Source organism: Oncorhynchus gorbuscha, linkage group LG14 (genome assembly GCF_021184085.1).
Source record: "Oncorhynchus gorbuscha isolate QuinsamMale2020 ecotype Even-year linkage group LG14, OgorEven_v1.0, whole genome shotgun sequence".
NCBI classification, from domain to species: Eukaryota; Metazoa; Chordata; class Actinopteri; order Salmoniformes; family Salmonidae; genus Oncorhynchus; species Oncorhynchus gorbuscha.
Window position 1 is genome coordinate 53,637,168 of NC_060186.1, and position 23,395 is coordinate 53,660,562.

Genomic DNA, 23,395 nt, shown 5'->3' on the forward strand with positions numbered 1-23,395 from the left:
ATAATATGCCTTTTCATTCACATCACAGCTATTCCAAGGCGCTAGTAACTCTGGGAGACAGACCTCAGAAGGTCTCATGAAATAATATGTTAGCCTCTAAATGAAAGTATACCACAGTAGCATAATAGATAAATGGGATAAATTCTTTATGAGTGGCTGTAAGTTTGTTTTGACAGTGATATGATCTCAGCTGCTATTTATCATTTTTAAACAGGCCGTCATTGTATTACAACCCTATAAAATGTTTTAAACGTAGAGCCAAAACTGCAAAACACAACCGTGTACTATCCTGCATCTCCTCTCTACCTATCCCCACTTCTTAGAAAACAAAACCTCTAAAAGTTTGCAACCAGCCAGCTCCCGTAATAGTAGCCGTCAGCTCAATTATATGGAAAATTTAAACCCTTCTCATCCATTCCTCTGCAAACACAGTCGTTTGTAGTGAAACAGAAATAGGTGCTCTTGACAACTGTGGTTTTTCATCCTGATAGATAATGACATCTTTGCCGGGTAAGTTGTTTGTATACATTTTTGTCATGGTGGAGTGTGTGCACCGTCGCAGGCTCTCTGTCAGCTTGATAACGAGAGAACGACACTTCATAGTCTTCTCATTAACACTGCCGGTCCCCCATGTGGAGGTGACAAATTGAATGCATTTTGAAGGATTTTTTGCTGGCATACATTAGCATAGTAATTGGGAAGTAAACGGTGTTTGGTAAGCAGGAGAAGCTTGAGCAACATTGCAAGGCTTAGTCACAGCCAATCAAAAGTATGATAACTACAAACTTGCAGGCGGAAATGCCAGAGTCTGAGCACAAATAACATTACCGCTCAACGCGTACTGACATTAGTGGAAGTAAAAGCAGTTTAAATGCAGCCTTTCTGTTCTCCAGGCCCCAGTGGGTGGAAAATCATAGAGTGACACCAAGCAGCTCATTCAGCGGGCACAAGATGGAGGCCCAAATATAGCCCTGCATAGTGGCTCCAAGCACTCACTGTGGTGGCACTCAACCCCTGCACCCTCCAAGCGCAGAAAATATGGAGCACAGATCCTTTGGCAAGGTGTGTGTGTGTGTGTGTGTGTGTGTGTGTGTGTGTGTGTGTGTGTGTGTGTGTGTGTGTGTGTGTGTGTGTGTGTGTGTGTGTGTGTGTGTGTGTGTGTGTGTGTGTGTGTGTGTGTGTGTGTGTGTGTGTGTGTGTGTGTGTGTGTGTGTGTGTGTTTCTCTGCCGGATGTGTGGGGGCAGGCGGCTGAGCATGTGTACTGTGCCAGTCTTAGGCAGGGATCCTGAGTGGTTCTTTGGCCGTAGCAGCAGAGCTCTACATGAGTGACCTTCAAGGGGGGTTGTATGGTCAGAATGCAGCGAAGGGCATGACATCTCTCATCTAACACGCCACTACTGCAAGCATCAAACATTTAAAACCTTTATGTAGGAATGAACCATAACACACAAAACCAGAGGGAACTGGAGGGAGGTTATTATTACATGATTAAGATCAATAACATGACAGCATGTAAGGGCCTAATCACTGTTTGTAGAAAAAACTCAAAAGACAAATTATCTAAAAAAAACTCTCAAAGACAAATTATCTAAAAACCTGAGGGATGGAGCTGGAGAAAAGAAAGCACTCTCAAATTCATACACAGTGACTCGGTCAATAAAACAAGTGGTCATATGAAGCAGATGCTAAGCTACTGCGACTGTTTTGCTAGTACAGACTGGAATATTTTCCAGGATTCATCCAAAAGCATTGAGGAGTACACCACATCAGTCACTGGCTTCATCAATAAATGCATTGATGACGTCGTCTCCACAGTGACTGTACGTGCATACCCAAACCAGAAGCCATGGATTACAGGCAACATCCGCACTGAGCTAAAGGGTAGAGCTTCTGCTTACAAGGAGCGGGACTCTAACCCGGAAGCGTATAAGAAATCCCACTATGCCCTCCAACAAACAGGCAAAGCGTCAATACAGGACTAAGATCGAATCGTACTACACTGGCTCCGAAGCTCGTCAGATGTGGCAGGGCTTGCAAACTAGTAGACTGCAAAGGGAAGCACAGCCGAGAACTGCCCAGTGACACGAGCCTACCAGACGAGCTAAATTACTTCTATGCTCGCTTCGAGGCAAGTAACACTGAAACATGCATGAGAGCATCAGCTGTTCCGGACGACTGTGTGATTACGCTCTCCGCAGCCGATGTGAGTAAGACCTTTAAACAGGTCAACAATCACAAGACCGCTGGGCCAGACGGATTACCAGGACGTGTACTCCGAGCATGCACTGACCAACTGGCAAGTGTCTTCATTTGCATTTTCAACCTCTCCCTGTCTGAGTGTAATACCAACATGTTTCAAGCAGACCACCATAGTCCCTGTGCCTAAGAACATAATGGCAACCTGCCTAAATGACAACAGACCCGTAGCACTCACGTCTGTAGCCATGAAGTGCTCCGAAAGGCTGGTAATGGCTCACATCAACACCATTATCCCTGAAACCCTAGACCCACTCCAATGTGCATACTGCCCAAACAGATCCACAGACAATGCACTCTCTATTGCACTCCACACCTGGACAAAAGGAACACCTATGTGAGAATGCTATTCCTTGACTACAGCTCAGCATTCAACACCATATTGCCCTCAAAGCTCATCACTAAGCGGCGTGGCTGGGGGCTTCCGGTGACGCAACTTAGGAAATGGCTGCCGAGTTTTCCACCCCCCTAAATTCAAGTATTTACTCTGAGCATTATAATAACTTACGCAAAATGGAAAAATAGGTAAAGGTAGCGGAACTACCCATAACAAGACAGCAGAAGATATAATCGGCGATGAACCCGAGATGGCTAACGCTAGCGCAAATAAGATAGCAGCAGCAAAATAACCCTAGTTTCGTGAGGTAATGAAGGAGGAATTGGGCGAGGTGCTCACAGGCTTACGAGAGGAACTTCGAGAAGATGTAAGAAAATAACTGAATGAGTTCAAGAAGGACATTAACCAGAAACTTGAAGAAAACAAATTAGAACTTCACAGCATATCTACAAGAATGGGGGACGCAGAACAGCGCATTGGGGAAATGGACATATGGAACATTGCAGTCATAAAAAAAGTTGAACAGTCACTGAAAAGCCAACACGTACTACAGGCAAAAGTGACAGAACTCGAAGGTTTCTCACGTCGAAACAACATTAGACTTTATAAAGTAGTAGAGGGCGCAGAAAAAGACTACGCCCAAATTTGTGGAGGGTCTATTCAAGGGCATACTTGAAGACGACCCTGACCTGGGATTCGAGAGAGCACACCGAGCTCTGGCCTCAAAACCCTCCAGCGGCGCCCCACCAAGATCCATAGTAGTACGGTTCCTAAAAGTCTCAGTCAAAGAGAAAGTCTTACATGCAACCTGGAAAAAGCCTGTTAACTTCCAAGGCCAACGAGTGTTCTTTGATCATGACTACGCGGGAGAGATACTGAAAAGAAGGAAAGAATACACCCCCATTAAGAAAGCACTTAAAGAGAAGGGTATTCGCTTCCAAACACCATTCCCGGCAAAAATGTGGGTATTTCTGGAAAACAGCCCGGTTACATACGAGCATGCAGACGAGGCGGCTGAGGACCTGAAGTCAAGGGGCTTCCCAGTGGAGTATACCGCCAGGAGAAAGGCAACATCACCAGCGGAAACACTTGAGCAAGCTCTCCCATGGATCGTTGTCGACCAGCAGGGTCATGGAGAAAGAGGGAAACCATCTCGGCGAGAGGACGTTCACATCCGAGAGAGACTCAGGCATTTCCAACGGGAAGATGGAAGAGACTGAATCAGATTTAACAGAATGAATAGTTACTGCGAGCTGTTAAGACTTTGGGTTGTTACGGTTTACATTGCAATAGGTAAAATATCTCCCCTATTTTCCCTCAATGCTGAACAAAGGTGAGTAGCCAAAAGGCATGTACTCTTTATGAACACACTAAGTAGTGTCACATTAATAACATATATATTAGCTAAGGATTAATGACACATTGACGGGGCGACAGAAGGGCATATCAAGGGGAGGATTCATGATATGCAAGCATGACCGATATAGTTTCACTTGTAATTAACCGATGTGTATAAGCGACGAAATAGGCACCCTTATTATTTTCAGTTCCAACAGGTCTTGTTTGTGACTACGTCACGCATTTTCATATCTGAGCGAGGGGCCCATCCTGCGGACAGGCTCATCCCCTCAAACCCCAGAGGCAAGAGACAATCCTCTGACATGGGAGTCCAAATATCAAAGTATTTTCCCACTTTGGTTTACTTTATTATCATTGATTTTTAGGCTCATGTTAAGCAGGCAGTTAAGCAGGCAGTTATGGTGCACAGGGTTTTATTTATATCGATGCATCATCGGGAATATAAGGTCATAAGTCTCAATGTAAACGGACTGGGGAGTGACATCAAGAGAAGTAAGGTAATAGCAAAGCTGAAACGGGAGAGAGGTGACATACTATTCTGACAGGAAACGCACTTAACCACACCTGAACACGAGAAACTCAAGAAAATGGGATATAGGAACACTTTTTTTTTTCTTCTTACAAAATGGGAAGGGGAGTTGCAATCTTGATCCCAAATTCAGTTAAACTCAAAATGATGTCATAAATAAAAGACAAGGAGGGTAGATTTATACTTGTTAAATATAACCTGGATAACAAGGAAGTTACATTATTTAATGTATACACACTCCCAGGGAGTGACATGGTCTTCTACAGGAAGTTACATTATTTAATGTATACGCACTCCCAGGGAGTGACATGGTCTTCTACAGGAAGTTACATTATTTAATGTATACGCACTCCCAGGGAGGGACATGGTCTTCTACAGGAAGTTACATTATTTAATGTATACACATCCCCAGGGAGTGACATGGTCTTCTACAGGAAGTTACATTATTTAATGTATACGCACTCCCAGGGAGTGACATGGTCTTCTACAGGAAGTTACATTATTTAATGTATACGCACTCCCAGGGAGTGACATGGTCTTCTACAGGAAGTTACATTATTTAATGTATACGCACGCCCAGGGAGTGACATGGTCTTCTACAGGAAGTTACATTATTTAATGTATACGCACTCCCAGGGAGGGACATGGTCTTCTACAGGAAGTTACATTATTTAATGTATACGTGCCCCCAGGGAGTGACATGGTCTTCTACAGGAAGTTACATTATTTAATGTATACACATCCCCAGGGAGTGACATGGTCTTCTACAGGAAGTTACATTATTTAATGTATACGCACTCCCAGGGAGTGACATGGTCTTCTACAGGAAGTTACATTATTTAATGTATACGCACTCCCAGGGAGTGACATGGTCTTCTACAGGAAGTTACATTATTTAATGTATACGCACTCCCAGGGAGTGACATGGTCTTCTACAGGAAGTTACATTATTTAATGTATACACACCCCCAGGGAGTGACATGGTCTTCTACAGGAAGTTACATTATTTAATGTATACACACCTCCAGGGAGTGACATGGTCTTCTACAGGAAGTTACATTATTTAATGTATACGCACTCCCAGGGAGTGACATGGTCTTCTACAAGAAGTTACATTATTTAATGTATATGCGCCCCCAGGGAGTGACATGGTCTTCTACAGGAAGTTACATTATTTAATTCCAGGGAGTGACATGGTCTTCTACAGGAAGTTACATTATTTAATGTATACACACCCCCAGGGGTGACATGGTCTTCTACAGGAAGTTACATTATTTAATGTATACACACCCCCAGGAAGTGACATGGTCTTCTACAGGAAGTTACATTATTTAATGTATACACATCCCCAGGGAGTGACATGGTCTTCTACAGGAAGTTACATTATTTAATGTATACACGCCCTCAGGGAGTGACATGGTCTTCTACAGGAAGTTACATTATTTAATGTATACACATCCCCAGGGAGTGACATGGTCTTCTACAGGAAGTTATATTATTTAATGTATACACACCCCCAGGGAGTGACATGGTCTTCTACAGGAAGTTACATTATTTAATGTATACACACCTCCAGGGAGTGACATGGTCTTCCAGGAAGTTACATTATTTAATGTATACACACCTCCAGGGAGTGACATGGTCTTCTACAGGAAGTTACATTATTTAATGTATACACACCTCCAGGGAGTGACATGGTCTTCTACAGGAAGTTACATTATTTAATGTATACACACCCCCAGGAAGTGACATGGTCTTCTACAGGAAGTTACATTATTTAATGTATACACACCCCCAGGAAGTGACATGGTCTTCTACAGGAAGTTACATTATTTAATGTATACACACCCCCAGGGAGTGACATGGTCTTCTACAGGAAGTTATATTATTTAATGTATACACACCTCCAGGGAGTGACATGGTCTTCTACAGGAAGTTACATTATTTAATGTATACACACCCCCAGGGAGTGACATGGTCTTCTACAGGAAGTTATATTATTTAATGTATACACACCTCCAGGGAGTGACATGGTCTTCTACAGGAAGTTATATTATTTAATGTATACGTGCCCCCAGGGAGTGACATGGTCTTCTACAAGAAGTTACATTATTTAATGTATATGCGCCCCCAGGGAGTGACATGGTCTTCTACAGGAAGTTACATTATTTAATGTATACACACCCCCAGGAAGTGACATGGTCTTCTACAGGAAGTTACATTATTTAATGTATACACACCCCCAGGGAGTGACATGGTCTTCTACAAGAAGTTACATTATTTAATGTATATGCGCCCCCAGGGAGTGACATGGTCTTCTACAGGAAGTTACATTATTTAATGTATACACACCCCCAGGAAGTGACATGGTCTTCTACAGGAAGTTACATTATTTAATGTATACACATCCCCAGGGAGTGACATGGTCTTCTACAGGAAGTTACATTATTTAATGTATACACGCCCTCAGGGAGTGACATGGTCTTCTACAGGAAGTTACATTATTTAATGTATACACATCCCCAGGGAGTGACATGGTCTTCTACAGGAAGTTATATTATTTAATGTATACATGCCCCCAGGGAGTGACATGGTCTTCTACAGGAAGTTACATTATTTAATGTATACACACCTCCAGGGAGTGACATGGTCTTCTACAGGAAGTTACATTATTTAATGTATACACACCTCCAGGGAGTGACATGGTCTTCTACAGGAAGTTACATTATTTAATGTATACACACCTCCAGGGAGTGACATGGTCTTCTACAGGAAGTTACATTATTTAATGTATACACACCCCCAGGGAGTGACATGGTCTTCTACAGGAAGTTACATTATTTAATGTATACACATCCCCAGGGAGTGACATGGTCTTCTACAGGAAGTTACATTATTTAATGTATACACGCCCTCAGGGAGTGACATGGTCTTCTACAGGAAGTTACATTATTTAATGTATACACATCCCCAGGGAGTGACATGGTCTTCTACAGGAAGTTATATTATTTAATGTATTGCCCCCAGGGAGTGACATGGTCTTCTACAGGAAGTTACATTATTTAATGTATACACACCCCAGGGAGTGACATGGTCTTCTACAGGAAGTTACATTATTTAATGTATACACACCTCCAGGGAGTGACATGGTCTTCTACAGGAAGTTACATTATTTAATGTATACACACCTCCAGGGAGTGACATGGTCTTCTACAGGAAGTTACATTATTTAATGTATACACACCTCCAGGGAGTGACATGGTCTTCTACAGGAAGTTACATTGTTTAATGTATACACGCCCTCAGGGAGTGACATGGTCTTCTACAGGAAGTTACATTATTTAATGTATACATGCCCCCAGGGAGTGACATGGTCTTCTACAGGAAGTTACATTGTTTAATGTATACACGCCCTCAGGGAGTGACATGGTCTTCTACAGGAAGGTGTTTGATTTAATTGCCACAGAAACCTCTGGCACTTTTATCTGTGGAGGGGATTTTAACACAGTTCTAAACTCAAATTTGGACAGCACAAATCAAAATAGGAAAATGAGTCTAGTTGCTAAAAAGATCAATAGGATACTGCAGGATCTAGGACTGCTCGATGTATGGCGTGACACCCACAAGACCGATAAGAAATATACTTTTTACTCAGCCCGCCACACTGAATACTCTAGGTTTAGAATACTTTTTCATGTACAGTGCAGATAGACACAGGCTTAAGGATTGTATGATTGGGCACAGCGTCTTATGAGATCAGATCATAATGGAGTTTACCTAACTCTACACCTTGATAGCAAACCAAGAAATACTATATGGAGACTTAATACAAACATGCTGAATGATCCAGCATTCAAGGAATCAATCAAGACTGAATTTAACATCTATCTGGAGAATAATGATAACAGGGAAGTATCTCCTGCTACATTGTGGGATGCAGCTAAGGCGGTTATTAGAGGAAAGATCATTGTCACATCTCTCATGAAAAATATTAAAGCACAGAAACTGCTGAAATTACAGGAAACCCTAAGAAACTTACAACAATCAATAATAATCAATACAAAGTCCCTCTTATACTACGAGAGATTCAAAAGGTAAAACAGGAAATTGACCAGATTTATAGAGAAGTAGAGAAAAAGCTTAGGTTCCTGAAACAACGGTATTATGAAGCAGGCTCAAAGGCAACCAAATTACTAGCATGGAGACTCAGGAAACGACAAGCACAGAATACCATTTTCAAAATGATAGACTAGAAATAACTACTGAAGAAAATAATAAAGTAACATCTCAACAAAAAGTCAACAAGTCTCCAGACACTGATGGCTTCCCTTCAGAATGGTTCAAGACCTTCAGAGAACAACTAACACCTCTACTTAAGGCCTATTTTAACTGGACTCTGAGGGAGGGGGGTCTCCCACCGTCATGGAGAGAGGCCATCATATCTGTAATCCCAAAAGAGGGTAAAGGTAAGAAGGAATGCAGTTCATATAGACCTATCGCAATTCTTAACACAGATTATAAACTAGAAGCATCTATAGACAAAAGAACAGAGAACATACTCCCAGAATTTATTGACGGAGATCAAACTGGTTTCATACAAAATAGGCAGATACAGGACAATATAAGGAGAACACTACATGTCATGGACCACATTACTCAGAATAAGACAAGTGCATTATTAATCAGCCTAGATGCAGAAAAGGCATTTGATTCAGTGGGATGGGATGACCTATTCCAAGGAAGATTTGGTTTCAACAAAGAAGTGATACAGTGCATCAAAACACTGTATTCATGTCCGACAACTAGAATAAAGATAAATGGACATTTGACACGAACGATCAAATTAGAGCGAGGGGCAAGACAAGGCTGTAATCTATCACCCACGCTCTTCTCCTTGTACCTGGAACCATTAGCACAGGCAATAAGACAGGACCCAACCTTAGAGGGAATAACAATAAGAGGCAGTAAACATAAGATATGCATGTATGCTGATGACGTTCTGTTATTCCTTAAAGACCCAGGCTCAAGTGTACCTAGACTGATGGATGTTTTACAAACATTTGGAACATATTCAGGGTATGTGCTTTACATACACAAGACCCAAAACGTAGTATATAATTATACCCCACAGGAAGAGCAGGTATAACTTCCACTGGACCTCTTTAACCATTAAATATATTGGAGCATATCTACCAAAGGTACACCCAAAATGTATTGCATGAATTACAATCACATCAACAAGAAAATATATGATGACCTATAGGTGGAATTCACTTCCCTTAGATCTTCGTAGTAGAATTGAAACAATCAAAATGAACATCCTGCCAAGGTTACTGTATTTGTTCCAATCACTGCCCATACAAATCCCACCTAAACAGTTGAGGGAATGGGATAAACAGATATCAAGGTTTATCTGGAACAGTAAGAGACCAATAATTAGATATACAACATTACAATTACCAAACAACTGTGGAGGTATGGCCTTACCAAACCTAAAAGAGTATCGTGTGTCAGCCCAATTGAGACCTCTGGTGTGTTTGTGCAATTCATAATACGAATCCAAATGGAAAGACATTGAAAATACTTTGACGGAGATTCCCAAAACTGACTGTATGGGTAATAAGGACATGGTAATAGAAATATACAATAGACAAAATCAGTGGATAAATTTCTCTCTGAAGACATGATTTAGGGTAGTTAAGCAAAATAATTTAGACAGAGAGATCAAACTGCTGAGTTGGCCCGCATACGACCTCAGCTTCATCCCGGCAACTCAGGACAGCAGATTTAAACAATGGACGCAGAAAGGCATCACATCATTCAGTACAATTATAAAGAATGGGGACCAAGATAACTTCCAGGACCTAAGTAAAGAACATGGCTTGGATAAACAAGATTTTTACAGATGCCTACAAGTCCAACACTATTTCTTAAGGGAGGTAAAAGTGACTGACCCTCGAGCACCTCAAATGAATCCAAGTATTCACTAACACATACAACTTGGGGAGTAAAAAAAGACATTTACAAATCTCTACTTGGGTATTCAATCACCAAATAAACATTCTACAAACTATATTAAAAAGCAATGGGAGGAGGAACTTAACATTGAAATAACTGATGAAACACGGTTGAACAGAGACTCAACAAAGCTCCACCAACTCAAGGTCATGGAGAGAATTCTGTTGGAAGAATGTTATTTCTTCATAACACCTAAACTGAAATCAAAACCAACTGGCTCACTACACCCTTCTTGGAGAGAATGTGGGCTATCAAGGGTGGATCACTCTCATATCTTCTGGTCCTGCTCCGCAATCAAAACTTACTGGGGAGAAATAAGATCGAATATTGGAAAAATAATGGGATTTGACATCGAACAAACATTCATTTTTTTGTACATGGGTGAAATACCTGATGACTTACACAATAGAGAAAAGTACCTCTTGAAGGTCCTACTGGCAGCCAGTAAAAAGGTGTTAACTAGGAAATGGCTCCAAAAAGACCCTCCCACCGTGACCCAATGGATAGATATTGTAAAATAAATATACCACATGGAGCGTATGACCTTTGCTTTAAGAACTCAACAGGAGAGAGGCCGGGAATACTGGGAAAAATGGGTTTCGTACATGGAAAAGGTCTAATTCAAAGATGTCAATGTAACTAATATGATGAAGATATGACGTGCATTGTAACTGCCAGATCTTTTTTGTTGTTCTTTTATTTTACATTATTTGTACTTTATTTGTGTTCCTACAATAAAATTAGAGATATATATTTTTTTTTCTTTTAAGCTCATCATTAAGCGAAGGACCCTGGGACTAAAGTCCAGGATCCAGTTGCAGACTCCCTCTGCAACTGGATCCTGGACTTCCTGACGGGCCACCCCCAGGTGGTAAGGGTAGGTAACAACACATCCGCACCCTGATCCTCAACACGGAGGCCCCTCAGAGGTGCGTGCTTAGTCCCCTCCTGTACTCCCTGTTCACTCATGACTGCACGGCCAGGCACAACACCATCATTACCTTTGCCAATGACACAACAGCGGCAGGCCTGATCACCAACAATGATAAGACAGCATATAGGGATGAATCTGGGTTTGGCGAATGCCAGGTGAACACGTCGTGCCCCAATGCATAGTGCCAACTATAAAGTTTGGTGGAGGAGGAATAATGCTTAACGCTACAGCATACAATGACATTCTAGACGATTCTGTGCTTCCAACTTTGTGGTAACAGTTTGGGGAAGGCCCTGTCCTGTTAACAGCACAACAATGACCCTGTGCACAAAGCGAGGTCCATACACAAATGGTTTGTCGAAATCGGTGTGGAGGAACTTGACTGGCCTGCACAGAGCCCTGACCTCACCACCAAACACCTTTGGGATGAATTGGAACGCTGATTGAGAGCCAGGCCTAATCGCTCAACATCAGTAGGCGAACTCACTAACGCTCTTGTGTCTGAATGGAAGTCCCCACAGAAAAGAGTAGAGGCTGTTATAGCAGCAAGGCACTTTACAGGCCATGGATAGTGTCCACTGTCCACTCAAACTATGCTCTAAGGGTATAAAACACTGTCAATAATATGAAAATAAAAATGAGTGCTGGCTGATGCAAAAGGCTGAGCGAATAAGTGAAAAGATGAAAAAGTACATTTGATTTCTTTGTCAGACAAACAAATCCATAGGACCCATGGTTGTGTTCCAAGTCTGTTTCAGGAGAACCCTTTGTTAGCTACTCCCTTTGCCTTATGTTCGTTCTCTGCTCCTCACCTCATTACTTAACGAATATTGCCCCCTGCTGGATAGCAACAGTATCTCACTCCTTGCAAAGTTAAACAAACCATTATCCAAAGCGTATTTTACCTGTAAAGGAGGTGGAGATTATTATTAGCAGATCATTACAAGTAGTTTGTTGTAATAATTTACTGGTGGGACTGTCCTGCCTTTAGTCGTCACTGTTTCGTTACTTTTGTTTTACTTCTTCATAGTGAAAACGCAAAAGAAAATGTTTGTTTTTTTGTTTCTCTAACGCTAAATATGAGGAACGAAACAGCTACCACAAACGGCGCAATGTCCTGCCCCTATGCCTATGTCAAACTTAGCATGTCAAAGACATTAGCCATCCATCTCTGTAAGTCGAAGACACATGGCTGAAAGTATTTTCTAGAAACGACATACTTTTCCACATTCTCTATCCCCATGTTAGATGTACAGTCTGAGAAACTACATCAATTAGAAGATGCCACAAACACACACGAACTACCAGAATGCTCAAGCGACAGCCTTATAACACCATCACTGCCTGGAACAATTTCATGGCGCTTGGGTGCATTGAGGGGGAAGATAATATTGGACGGACCACTCAGTAATTTACAGATGATTGCAGAAACACCGATGAATCGTTGTCGCTTTGCTTAGTGTTCTGCTTCACACATGCATGTTTGACAGCTAGCAGCCACCTAGCCAGGGAGAGGCTATACCAAAGACAGTGCATTATGAAGATACCTGGGCACACTTGTAGGCGACGTCGGCTAGCAAAACTCATACGTAGAATCACGTTATCGGGTCGTCTCGCGTCGAACTGCGCATATGCAGGTCGTCAACTCAGAGGCACTCTTTCTATATAAAGTTGTTTTTGACGAAAATGAAAACGTGTCAGTTTGTGATTCTCACGGGTTTGGAGTCATAACAAGTTCAACTACATAAGACATTGGCTCGAATCTAAATGGTTCCTTAGGATTTCGAGAAAATTAATGAATAAGTAAGATCCTATCTTTGGCTATACGGACACACCTGGTGCCCAAATTGATGACGTATCTAAGTATATCGCGCAGCTGAGTCAGGTGTGGAATTTTGCAATTGTTTTAGATGCTGCTTGATTATTGAGGAACGTGTCAAGACCCGGGCCTTGTTTCAGAAAGCAAGTTTAACTAACTCTGAGTTTAAACCTGAACTCTGGGTTGACTGACTCTGAGCTGTCAAACTCAGAGTTTTCGGTTTCAGAGCAGGTGATAACAATTAGTTAAATCAAAGCTTGGTTAACTTAACCCTGAGTTAAACACGTGTATGAGGAGCTAAAGAGCCATCATCAATGGAATGCAGATAACATGATTAATCATGGCAACAGGAGAAAAGGTATCGAACCTCCTACTTCTCCCCAGTGGAGTTTGAAATGTTAACGAGCGCGTATGCAGAATATGTGCATATATTTAAGACCAATAAATAAATGCCGTAGCAGCAGCAAAATAACGTGAGTTTGCGTGGCAGAAAATTGCTGACCAAGTCAATGCGTGAGTATTAATTTTAAGGAGTTTTATCTCGTGTTCCACTTATTCAACGTTTTATATGTGTGCGTGTGTACGTGCGCGCTTAATATTATTGCATGTCCAACCCAACAGGCACAAAACCTACTTGGCAGCCACTGAAGATGAAATATACAAATATACTTCAAACAGGTAAAGTATAATTTCATTACAAGAAATGGTGATGTTGTTAAGCCTACCAAATTAAACAGCATTCAGTGGCTACATTCAACCTATAATATATTTAAGTAGTTAGTGACATTTTCTAAGCAAAAAATGTATGTTTTTCAGCCATCCCAACACTGCCAGTATTTGAAAGTAGCACCTAAATTCCTTTGTACATACATGTCTCTGAATTTGTGCTTACTGGACATGTTCAAATTTGACCTCAATTATAACCAATAGAAAAAGTCTTGAGGGCTGAAAAACGGGTGGGGGTCCACCACCACTCAGAGGCTGAAGAGATGGCCCTCAGTCAAAACGGTGGGTGACCTATTGATGAAGGTATCTTTGGAGGAAGCTCATTAACTGATTTAGTGCTTCATACTAAATACATTAATCATTGCTTAGACTGATACCTGTAATTCTGTGGCATTCTTCTTTGACTCTTGTGAGTCTGTGACTTGGGAACGCCACAAGTGTACAGTAAACGTTTCAGTGCAAGAGTCACATTTCTGACAGCCCAACAAGACGGTTGCCTTGGAAATATGCTCAGCGTCACCAATGTTATATAGGAAACTCCCATTGGCAAAACAAAAACTGCAACAAATTAATTTATTCCGAACTGAGAGCATGTCCACAATGTGTCATATGAACGATATGAGGGCTGAGAATATTGTTCAGATGAATGATCGCTTGAACGTTTCTGTTTTTCTGCACAAACATAATCCGGGAATGATAAAACATCCAAGCGGGGCATGATCACCCTCTCCCAACTGAGAGAGGGTGGTATTTGTGCTTCAATTTCAACTAGCTCTTCAAGAAAAGGACACGCCATGTCTGACACCTTAAGTCTGCAGGCTTCAGCTAAAGAGGAGGAGAAACTCTGGGCTAGTTGAAAACCTGCTCGCTGGTAGGTTAGCACCACGGAGTATGTTGCCATAGTAACTGACTCAGAGTTAAACTGAACTGGCTTTGTGAAACCCAGACTTTCCTTCAACTCTGAGTCAAATAACTCTTGAGTTTTCACAAAACCCGCTTTCTGAAACGGGGCCCTGACCCTCAGAACATACCTACAATTAACCCTGTCGACTCATCAGTAGGAAAGACAATGGAGCTATACGAGCCTTGTTTCAACAGGAAACTTACTGGAATGGTTTTATTGATGATATCTGTTGGAGAAAAGGTTTGGCTGTTGCCACATACCTACTTAACACAATTAAGGAAGTTTCTTCTTAAATTATTCAGAAATATTATCCTGCCAACCACTATAAAAATATTTAAAAAATACAAATTCAAAATTGTGACTTTTGTAAATGACCAAGCAGAAGCATTTGCACATTTTTGTCATTGTATTCATGTAAGGAATTTGTGGCAAGACATCAGTAGATTTATAATTTAACACATTTATGATTATTTTATACTATTATGGGGAGATGTGCTACTTGGATTATTTTCTTATGATAGATATACGTTTAAATAATTTTATTAGATTAATTTCATTATTATTTTGGCCAAATTTCATATTCGTAAATGTACAAACAAAACACATTTTCTTACCTTGCAAAAATAAATTGAACTATTTTAAGACCATTAAATACTCTACCAACAAAACAGCTGTTAGAACTATAATGTGTGTATGTCCCATAAGGACCTTGTGTAATGTGATATTGTACCCCCTAGCCCAATTGTCCTTTGTATGTGTGTGTGTCCCATGTACTTTTTGTGTTAATAATACAATTACAACATGTTTTAAAGAGTAGTGAGGAGACTAATCTGTTCGGTTCAGTCAGTCGGCAACAACTTGTAAAATAAAGTGACGTTTATTTTGATGGGTGAGGGGAAAAAGTAAATTGTAATTGGTCACCACTTACTTGTACATATCTTCCTCAATTACCCAGTACCCCTGCACTTTGCCTCAGTACTGGTACCCCATGTATATTGCCAAATTATTGTTACTCATTGTGTATTTATTCCTCGTTATTAATTGTCTTTGTATTGTTGGCAGGGACCAGATTAAGAAACCATAGGCACCCAGCCTTTTACATTTACATTTACATTTAAGTCATTTAGCAGACGCTCTTATCCAGAGCGACTTACAAATTGGTGCATTCACCTTATGACATCCAGTGGAACAACCACTTTACAATAGTGCATCTAAATATTTTAAGGGGGGAGGGGGGGGGGGTGAGAAGGATTACTTTATCCTATCCTAGGTATTCCTTAAAGAGGTGGGGTTTCAGGTGTCTCCGGAAGGTGGTGATTGACTCCGCTGTCCTGGCGTCGTGAGTAAGTTTGTTCCACCATTGGGGAGCCAGAGCAGCGAACAGTTTTGACTGGGCTGAGCGGGAACTGTACTTCCTCAGTGGTAGGGAGGCGAGCAGGCCAGAGGTGGATGAACGCAGTGCCCTTATTTGGGTGTAGGGCCTGATCAGAGCCTGGAGGTACTGAGGTGCCGTTCCCCTCACAGCTCCGTAGACAAGCACCATGATCTTGTAGCGGATGCGAGCTTCAACTGGAAGCCAGTGGAGAGAGCGGAGGAGCGGGGTGACGTGAGAGAACTTGGGAAGGTTGAACACTAGACGGGCTGCGGCGTTCTGGATGAGTTGAAGGGGTTTAATGGCACAGGCAGGGAGCCCAGCCAACAGCGAGTTGCAGTAATCCAGACGGGAGATGACAAGTGCCTGGATTAGGACCTGCGCCGCTTCCTGTGTGCGGCAGGGTCGTACTCTGCGGATGTTGTAGAGCATGAACCTACAGGAACGGGCCACCGCCTTGATGTTAGTTGAGAACGACAGGGTGTTGTCCAGGATCACGCCAAGGTTCTTAGCGCTCTGGGAGGAGGACACAATGGAGTTGTCAACCGTGATGGCGAGATCATGGAACGGGCAGTCCTTCCCTGGGAGGAAGAGCAGCTCCGTCTTGCCGAAGTTCAGCTTGAGGTGGTGATCCGTCATCCACACTGATATGTCTGCCAGACATGCAGAGATGCGATTCGCCACCTGGTCATCAGAAGTGGGAAAGGAGAAGATTGTGTGTCGTCTGCATAGCAATGATAGGAGAGACCATGTGAGGTTATGACAGAGCCAAGTGACTTGGTGTATAGCGAGAATAGGAGAGGGCCTAGAACAGAGCCCTGGGGGACACCAGTGGTGAGAGCGCGTGGTGAGGAGACAGATTCTCGCCACGCCACCTGGTAGGAGCGACCTGTCAGGTAGGACGCAATCCAAGCGTGGGCCGCGCCGGAGATGCCCAACTCGGAGAGGGTGGAGAGGAGGATCTGATGGTTCACAGTATCTTTTAAATAGTATCTTTTAAAAACGCATTTAATTCAATTCTACGTAATTTGTATGACAGAAGACATTAGCTGATTTTTATTTTTTAATGGCACAAATGACCAAAATGAGTGGCTAAAAATTGGGATTGAGGATTGTTTTTATATACTGGTTGTACAGACCGACTATTCTTCTCTTTCCAAACAGTGCATTCTTCCAGCGATTGTATTTTGAAATCTGCAAAAGGCAAATCGACAGCGTAACCAACCATATATATATATATATATGCTTTGTGGCCATAGATAAATCGGATTATAAACTATATATATATATATATATATATAATCGATATAGTTTCTAATCGATATAGTTTATAATCCGATTTATCTATGGCCACAAAGCAACAAACTGTACTGCGGCCTTCCCGACTGTAGGCATGCCGATTACTGCCAAAATAAAGGAAACACTTGAGTATAAACAAGTGATATAAAGTATATGTTATGGTGTGGGGTGCATTTCGATGGAATGGTTTAAATCCACTTGTAGAATCTATGCCAAGGCGTATTGAATCTGTTCTGGCTGCTCAACACCCTAAAAACACTGTCGGTGTTTCCTTAATTTGACCAGAGCCTTTCCTGTATGTGCTTCTGATAACGTAATCCACATTTATTTTATATAAACTGTTGATCCTCTATGGCTAAATTATGCTCTATGGTGTATTTTGAACATTGAGAGCGGGCTTCTGTGGGTGGATAATTTTTATTTATTTTATGTTTTGCCTCTTGGGCACCTCCCTGACACACATTTTTATTTATTTATTATTCAGTTTAAAATGTAGGCCTACTACTGCTGCATTCACGTACAAAAATAAACGTACAACTGAATAATTCTGAACAATCTCCCAAGTTCCAACTTTGGCAGACAAGTTTCAAATTGTAGTTGAATTTTCTAGGAACAAACACAAATTACATTAGCTAAAAAAATACATTTAAGTACAGTAGCTATCTGAGAAAGGCTCATCAGGACAACTGACTGATCCATTCGTCTCCACTAGACTCGCTGAGCGAAACACGTCACCAATTTAGGCACCAGGCGTGTATGCCTCTCCACACCTCCATCAATTTAGTGTCATGTGCGCTGTGGAAAATAACACACTTGGGTGCTTTATTTATTGTATTTTACAAATATGCAATCGTCAATGTTTTCGTCTACTTGGAATTTCCTGAAACGCCACAAAATTAAATGTATTTTCGCAGGGACTTTTGTCGGATTTAACAGAACGTTAATTGCTAGCCAGGAATGTTTACTTGTTTGGGTTTGATCAGATGTATTTTATGTCAACTATGACTATTATGCATTTATGAAGCTACATTATCTAAATAGTTATAAAATAAATTGCATGAAATATAATCACAATAAATCTAATTAGCTGATGGCCGTAACGTTAGCAAATGTTGGTGCAGTCGTTCTAGCTAGCTACATCCTGCCTATCTGTTCCAGGTGTGTACTTTCTTGGTAAATATGCCCAAAAGAAAATCAGAGCTATACAGGAGCGTGAGGCATCAGAGTATATCGCTCAAGCCTGACGTCAGTTCCACTTCGAGACTAACCAGAGAACGTGCAACATGACAGGTAGGCTACAGATAGTCATCTCACCTTCAGACTATTAACAGTAACAGGCCCTGAAATCTCCTGCAACAATCATGTCAAATGATTGCGATACTGCTGTGTTGATGATTCATATTTGTGCATTTTGAAACCCTGTTGATTTTTTTTAAATGTATAGTGTTGTCAATGCTCCCTACCTTAATTAAGAGAAGCCATTTGACATAATCTGAACTCAGAACCTCACAGCACCGCTGAAGAGCATGTACATACGTGGTCATGACTTGATAGCTCAGCAAAATTATTAGTTTATTAATGACATCCCCTGTTTCTCATCTAGACCAGCAAATAAACTTTAAATATGGGAGGACCTGAAGATTATCAGTGTTATTATTCTTCAACATGAATTCATTTAAATCAATAACTAAAGTGATTTAATCTGTCATATGGTAGTAATCACCCCCAGGTTTGACCCAAAGTGTCGTGGCTGTGTACAGTGTGTTGATATGTTGATTGTTTTACACCATGTTCAGTTCAATATCATTGGTGGCTACTTATACATGGACAATTCTGCCAGCAAGAATTGAATGGTAAGCCTTTAAGCTTTAATGTCTTGTACCCTATGGGGCAGCTTCAATTCCTAGTTACATATTAAGCCTACATTCAGCACCTCCCATGAACTGCAGAAATGAAGGAGTGGACATTTTACTGGTAGACCTGGACCTCTTGGCCTTCTCTATATGTCTGCATGACACTGGACATCACAGACGGAGGAAGAAATGCACTTATTCTCTGTACCAAGTCACAAAACTCAAGAGGATCGGGTCCTTGGAAAGTTACTGTTCCCTGTCCTTGGTGGGAGAACTGTGTTCCATTGTGGACTGTAGGTTTCTAAACTGCTGCCTTCTTTACCTGGATACTTCAAGGTCAAAGACCCACTGCATCTTCTGTCGTTCTGCCCTTAACCCACTGTTAACTGCCTTGCTCAGCCGTCATTGTAAATAAGAATTTGTTCTTAACTGACTTGCCTAGTTAAATAAAGGTTCAATCTTAAGAACCTGAGTTTTTGACCTTTACTGATCTGTTCCCCCAAGGCTTAAATAGTCAGCCAGAGCCCACCATGAATCAGGTCATTTTCCTGTGTCATTATGAAGAAAATCCTGAAAGCCTTATCCCACTTTACATAGCTGCTTTGGTACATTAAAGCAGAAATCTGCCAAAGGAGCCACTGACTGCCCCAGGAGCATTTGTTTTGAGGAAATGAGCACCCAGCATTGTGGTGTAAAAAAAATCAACGTACATACTCTGCTGTTCTATCGCTCGTGCAATGATGTCCGAGGGATTTTGTTGGTGTTTGAAGTCTTTGTTGTTATGTGTTCCACCAAGTAGGTGCCTTTTTGAGTAGTTTAACTTTGCGAGAAACTTTTAGAGAAAAAAAGCCCCAGTTTTACAGTATTTCACCAAATTTTAACATTCTTCAATAAAGAGCACACATTCTTAATTATTTTACAAAATCAACAGATAAAAATCATAGCAAGTGCCAAACAAAGTGCCTTCATCTTAAATCAGCCATGAATCCCCTTGTGGCGGGGTAATGGAAGCTTGTGTGCAGCAGGAAAGGGCAATTGAATTCAAGTGTACAATATTTCTAGCCTGTATCTATAGCTAACAGGGGTTACATGTTGTGCTTGACCCTTGCTGTTTTCCACCACAAAACACCAGGTTTGATTTATTTTCTTGTATTTTTAAAATTTAATTACAAATAACTTAATCCTATATCAGCATTTTGACATGTCCATCATTGTCTCACGTCAGATCAGTGCAGATGGCTGTCTCACTGATCTGAGACAGGGAGATGTTACAATGCTGAATTTTGGCATGCCTATTATTTTTTTTAAATGCAATATTTATGCACAATTTCTACTTAAAATATCAAAGGGCACTTCTATCCTTTGACCAATATCGCAAATGAACTCGGCATTTTCACTGCTATGGATCGCAGCTTTAAGCATAAAGTGAACCAAGTGTCAGTTTGAGTCTAAACAGATTAGTCTTATAGTTTTTCCATTCTATTACTGTTGTTGAGGAATCAGTGTACAAAACATTAGGAACACCTTGTCTTTCCATAACTGCCCAGGTGAACCCAGGTGAAAGCTATGATCCCATATTGATGTCACTAGGTAAATCCACTTCAATCAGTGTAGATGAATTGGACGAGACGGGTTAAAGAAGGATTTTTAAGATATCCAGTGCTGTGCCATCTAGACTGCAATTCCCCATTCAACCTCTAGGTTTACTTTCTGTTCAACAATGTTCAGTACTTCACTACACTATTGACTTCATCTACTTTGTCTCTGTCTTTGAAATGTCAATGTTTTTTCTTATTAAATCATGGAAATTGGAAATGTTCTCATATTTCTGTTAGGGAATGGGGGTGGGCCTTAAAGTTAACCTTGAAGTTTGTTTGGGTACTTGAAGTGAGAATGTAGGCCTGTCTCTTTCCTCTTTGTAACATAACATTCTGAATAACAACAGAATGTACTGTAGCAGAAAATGTACTGTAGTACTGTAGCATTGACATTAACAATGATAAAATATCACGATTTAATATATTCAGTGTCTCTTTTGATTTGTGTTTCCTAATATAAATGTAGGTAACTATTTTATGGACCACTTTGCTTCAGGGTCATACTGTCGTTTCTTTAAAGTTCCTCTGCTCAGCAGCAGAGGGCAGCACATGACAATAAGGACTAACACTACTGGACTCCCATTGCGTCAATACTGCCCCTGCCAATTAACATGTATGATGGATCAAGTAGGCTACATCTCTATTAAATGCTTTTGGGACAAACACATTTGATTAACTTTCTTGGTCTTATTTCTTTAATTTACAAATGTATCTCCCACCATGATTTATAAAGTTAAAGCTCAAAAGTGACATAACATTCAATATTTTGTGTACTTGTTTTTGAAACATCATTTATTACGAGTTCTAGAAAATACTGATGGTAAACACAACCTTGTTAACTTTTGTTTCCCAAAATTGTAAAGTATTTGTTGTAATTTAGAATATGTTAAGTTGCCACGATATACCAAAAACAATTAAAAGGGATCATAAAAGACTTTCTTTACTTACTACTATGTTCATATCAGGTGAAACATGTCACACAAATGACTGATGACTGGCTGAAAGACATTGGTAATAAGACTGTGGGAGCTGTAGTGTAGATTTCGGTGCAGCCGTTGATATTATTGACGGTCATTTGTTATTGGAAAAACTCATGTTATGGCTTTACAACAGCTCTCATTCCAAGATATGTCATATCTATTAGAACACAGAGGGTTTTCTTTAATGGGAGCTTCTCTGACGTAAAACATGTCAAGTGTGGTATTCCAAAGGGGAGCTATCTTTGCCCTTTTTAATGTTTCCTCGTTAATGATCTACCACTGGCCTTAAACAAAGCCTGTGTGTCTATGTATGCAGATGTTTCAACACTACAGAGTGCCTTCTGGATGTATTCACACCCCTTTACTTTTTCCACATTTTGTTGTGTTACAAAGTGGGAATAAAATGGATTTAATTGTACTTTTTCGTTAACGATCTACACAAAATACTCTGTCAAAGTGGAAGAAATTCTAACGTTAAACATTTGTGAAAAATAAAACACATATCTTGATTTAGATAAGTATTCACCCCCCTTGAAATAAGTAATGTTAGAAACACCTTTGGCAGTGATTACAGCTGTGATTCTTTCTGGGTAAGTCTTAAGAGCTTTGCACACCTGGCTTGTACAATATTTATTTTCTTTTTTTCTCTATCTTAAAGCTCTGTCAAGTTGGTTGTTGATCATTGCTGGAATGCATTTTCAGGTAATGCCCTAGATTTTCAAACCGATTTTTAAGTCAACTTTAACTAGGCCACTCAGGAACATTCAATCTCGTCTTGGTAAGAAACTCTGGTGTACTTTTGGCCTTTTAGGATATTGTCCTGCTGAAAGGTGAATTTGACGTCTCAGTGTTTGTTGGAAAGAACACTGAACCAGGTTTTCCTCTAGGATTTTGCCTGTGCTTAGCTGTATTCCATTTTATTTTAATACCCCCCCTAAAAAACTCCCTAGTCTTTGCCGATAACAAGCATACCCATAACATGATGCAGCCACGACCATGTTGAAATATGAACAGTGGTATTCAGTGTTGTGTTGGATTTGCCACAAACATAGCTTTGTATTCAGGACAAAATGTTCATTTCTTCACCACATTTTTTGCAGTATTACTTAAGTGCGTTGTTGCAAACAGGATGCATGTTTTGGAATATTTTTATTCGGTGTAGGCTTCCTTTTCACTCAGTCAATTAGGTTAGTACTGTGTAGTAAATACAATGTTGTTGCTCCATCCTCAGTTTTATCCTTTCACTGTTTTAAAATCACCATTGGACTCATGGTGAAATCCCTGAGCAGTTTCCTTCCTCTCCGGGAACTGAGTTAGGAAGGACAACTATCTTTTTAGTGACTATTTATTGATACACCATCTAAAGCCTAATGAATAACTTCATGCTTAAAGGGATATTCATTGTCTGCC

General features: G+C 40.7%; 1 protein-coding gene and 1 long non-coding RNA gene across 4 annotated transcripts in view; one reads left to right on the forward strand and one right to left on the reverse strand.

Moving 5' to 3' along the window:
* Window positions 1-9,027: 9,027 nt before the first annotated feature.
* Window positions 9,028-12,301, reverse strand: LOC123995107. The gene is made up of 2 exons (XR_006831782.1): window positions 12,247-12,301; window positions 9,028-10,804 (listed from the first exon to the last, which is right to left on the reverse strand). It is a non-coding gene; the product is annotated as an uncharacterized LOC123995107 (long non-coding RNA).
* A 618-nt stretch (window positions 12,302-12,919) lies between these two features.
* The window catches only part of LOC123995108 (cyclic AMP-dependent transcription factor ATF-3-like), a 30,701-nt gene continuing 20,225 nt past the window's right edge, over window positions 12,920-23,395 (forward strand). For 2 of the 3 annotated variants that reach the window (XM_046298443.1, XM_046298445.1), the window contains exons 1-2: window positions 12,920-13,766; window positions 13,875-13,931. The gene's annotated coding sequence lies outside the window, so the exon portion shown is untranslated. The remainder of the gene's footprint in view (window positions 13,767-13,874; window positions 13,932-23,395) is intronic. The other variant, XM_046298446.1, reaches the window with a different exon arrangement.